The following is a 4,031-nucleotide window of genomic DNA, read 5'->3' on the forward strand; positions in this document are numbered from 1 at the left end:
TCTATCTATCTATCTATCTATCTATCTATCTATCTATCTATCTATCTATCTATCGATTCAAATTCCTAGAGCACCAGCGTCTGTGGTGTCATCTTCTGGAGGTTTACATCGCAAGCAAAGCCTCTTGAGGTCGATTCCGAAGAGGAAATGAATTTCATTAAGCAAGTCTGTCTTTCTACTGAAATGTTTACCACAGTTCCCAGGTTGTCCTAGTCAGGCAGTTCACTTTGGCGCGATCAAAAGTGTCTTGATGGGAGACTTAAACATGCACAACACAATAACTTACGATAACTTCTGCTGACGGCGAGCTTGTCATCGAAATGTCTTCAATCTCCTTAACCCCTGTTCAGAATGAGACAATCCTCTGTTCAATACATTCCGGACCTATTTTTAAATGAATGTGTTTTACGCTCGCATCGATACAATTTAGATCATGAGGGAGACCAGTGCGACCATTCCTGTCTGGGCCAATTCGAGCTGAAAGTCATATAACGTCGCAGCAGAAAGGCGGAGACAGTCGATAAAATATCTCTCCTTACAGGAATTGAACTCAAGTCTTTTGCATGAGACGTTGAAGCGCTTAACAGCTACACCACAGATGCCTGTTCGGAATCTTTCCACCATACTTTGATCCAACGGTTTCTGCACTGGTCTGCGTCTAATTTTAGCAAATGTTCAGGTTTTCATCACCTTTCCTGGCGTTCGGCCCATGTCTGAACTTTGGCCAATCTACTAATAGCCCGGACATTTCTTATCCGTGAACTATATGCACAGGTCATTTCCTGCTACTTGACTTTTTCATTTGGGTACTCTGCTGGGTCTACTAGTATCATATCGGGCTTCAGTAAGGGCGATCGTGGTTCGAACCGTCATCGGGTTGTCTGTTGTTATTATTTGTTCGTTTTGTTTTTTTACTTGAATTTTTAAAGACAATTTATTAGCCATCTTCCGTCCCATATGAGATGGAAATTAAGTCTATAAATAAATTGCTCCTGTCGTCAATATTGATGCAGTTTTGAAAACGGGGATTTATTGGAAACGTGCCAAACCTTGTATTCATTATCTCACCGTTAGACACCTGAACACCTTGTAATTAAATCTCTAGTAGGACACACCGCTCTTTTCTTTTACAGTTTTTTTCCTGACTATACCTGTTGTACATTTTTCTTGCTCTAAATAACTGTTATTGTGTACGTGTGCTTTAATTTTTACTGAAAACATATTCTTGTCTACTTTGTGTATCGTTCACGTTTATTCAAATGTTTTCTTAAAAGGTTGCTAGACCTTGTTTGTAATATGTAGTAACTTGGTAGCATTAATTGGAAAACCTCACATTGTAACGTACTTCAGTCAAAGATAGTGCTTCAGTATTATAGCATTCAGCAGCGTACCACCAGCTTGAACTAGAGCCTGTCAAAATTGTTTGCTGTATAAAACAAGAAATCCCGCCCTTTCAATGTGATACTCATTTTCCAAGCTAAACTTCATCAGCCACGGTCATAGACCTTTTGCGTTGGCCTTTTTAGGAACTTTTCTACTTATGAAAATCAGGTTGGCCTTTTTAGGAACTTCTGTATTTATGAAATTCAAAACTTTTCCGCCTCCGTCACCACTCCGTTTTGTCTGTATCTCGCTGTATTGTATTTTTTGTGGCGGTTGTAACGGCCTTCCCTACGTCCACTTCCTGGGTGTTCTGGCGCCCTCCACCTCTGAACAGACCGACAGCAGACTCTCTGACACAAAGGTCAACGGTCAGACCTTGGTGCCAGAAACCGAACAGGAGAAACAGGAGATGACGACTCGAAAATTACCAGACGTGACCTCTATTATTTTCTTGTTTGTCGAACCGATGTTTTGTGGCGATACTAACCCTCAAGATCGACTACTGTATCTGTGTTTGTGGTTTCGCTGTAAGGTGCTTCATCGTCCCAAGCAGAAAATCGAAGTTCGATTCATGTTTTGGGAGAATTTTAATCGAGTTATATCTCCATCATTCTGCTGAGACGTTGTAACTCTGTCTGCCGAGGTTGGCTCTGATAGGTAGGGTCGAAGCCTGCCTCCTAAATCATCTAGTCTCTGTCGATAGGGGTGTAAAACATCTACATTTAATACCCAGATGGTTTATAAGTCACTCAGCCGGCTAGTTGGAGAGCGCCTGTTTTAGGTTCTTACCTCTTTTCTTTTCCCTCGTTGTCTCTGTCTGGCTGTTTGTTTCCTACCTGCGTAAAATAACCACTATTGCTCCATGTGCTCTTCTTTATTTCAGACTAAATGGTGTGTTCAAAAGAGGCTGTAATAAACTTACTCAGAGTATTTTATTACTTTTATAACAATATTTCAGTTTGAATGTCTGTACAACAACTTTGCGGGCAGTTAGGGAACGCCACGATTCTGATTTCTTTTCTTTCCCGGCTTTGCTTCTGTCCGTCTGTCGTACTTTTCCCTTTCACTATTGGCCGTTGTTTTGTTGGAGTGCTTCCCTGCATGTACTCAACTATCTTGCTCATTTCAATTTCAAGTAAAAAAGAACACTAAAAAGCCCCCTATTTGTCTTTGTTTAAAAGTTGTATGTTTCTGTAAAGCTGAAATTATCTGTAAAACTAAAAATTGCTACATTCGTCGGATATTGGGTTTATTGATCTATAGGCTCCATGCTTGCCTCATTGTGTGATGCCAGATCTCTTCTCAACGTTGTAAAAAGATACAGGGCCTTATTTGCCTTTCGCAAAGTCGAACAATAGTTATAGGTATCGCTGTTATAATCGATACCTCTATTAAAATCGAGTTGAGGATAGGAAGGTTGGGGGGTGGAGAAAAGGGAGTGGTGGAACTAAAGAGAGAGAGAGAGAGAGAGAGAGAGAGAGAGAGAGAGAGAGAGAGAGAGAGAGATGTCAGATACGGCAACACTCATTGCATGACCCCCTTTCCGTTTCCAAGCGTCATTTTCCTGGGTCGCCCTTAACACTTTCCTCTCATACTATTCAAAAATAAACAAGAGAAGAATGTACACGTAGTGACGGCTGTGATTTTTCCAGCATGCAATTATGATATTTTAAAACCCAGTTGACAGTTGACTATGGAAGTTCACTTTTATTCGCCTGAGATGCATTTATGTAATATTGTCCAGTTTACATTCGTGGAAAAATACCCCCTGTCCCCTGCTTCATTCACGGAATAATTTACTGAACCAGTACTGTATCAACTGTACCTGCTCTATTTTTGTTGTGTAAGCTTGTATTTCAGAGCGTGGAACTCTTTCGGTGTTGAAAACCAAAAGCTTCTGTCGAAAATCAAAGATAGTGAATTGTGAATGCAATTATTGTTTTTCCATGCGCTCATCGTATTGGGGAAAAGAACAGAAACTGCAGTGAAAGGTACATGTCTAGATAGTCGAAAGTTGTTCTTTGCCATTTGAATCCTTTAACTCTATTACCTTTTCAGTGATGTGGATGTAGATTCTAGATATTTTCTTATGTAATAACGTTATTAGCATATTATCTTTGATAAATTAGAGGTGGATTGTGTGCATAGTTTTAAAGTGCAATAACAGTTGTTTGTAAATTGCAGCAAGGAACGCTCACTATTTTAAAACTCCCAGTTTGTATTATCCTATTGTGAGAAGGATTTTTTCCGACAATACGCTATGGCCACTGTCGTCGTGTCACTGTTCTTCCTTTATTCAAACTCTAATTCGAACAAGTTTATATTAGCTCTCCCTACTTTTTCTATACTGTGAGTTTAGCACCATCGATCCTTTTTACCGATGTCAAAAATTAGAAAAGACAATAACAACGGCATATCTAGTTCAGGAGCAGGCGAGTGGGTGACGCCACTAGTCCTATTTTTTTTCTTTTCCTCATCAAATTAATTGTTTCAATCCGTGTGTCTTACTGTTTTCCCTACACTAATATGCTCGATACTGTGTCATTGTAGTTCAGTTTTCGTAAACAACACAGCAACGACAATAACAACAACAATAACAACAACAACAACAACAACAACAACAACAACAACAACAACAACAACAACAA

This window comes from Aplysia californica, unplaced genomic scaffold, assembly GCF_000002075.1.
Source record: "Aplysia californica isolate F4 #8 unplaced genomic scaffold, AplCal3.0 scaffold00363, whole genome shotgun sequence".
Lineage (NCBI taxonomy): Eukaryota > Metazoa > Mollusca > Gastropoda > Aplysiida > Aplysiidae > Aplysia > Aplysia californica.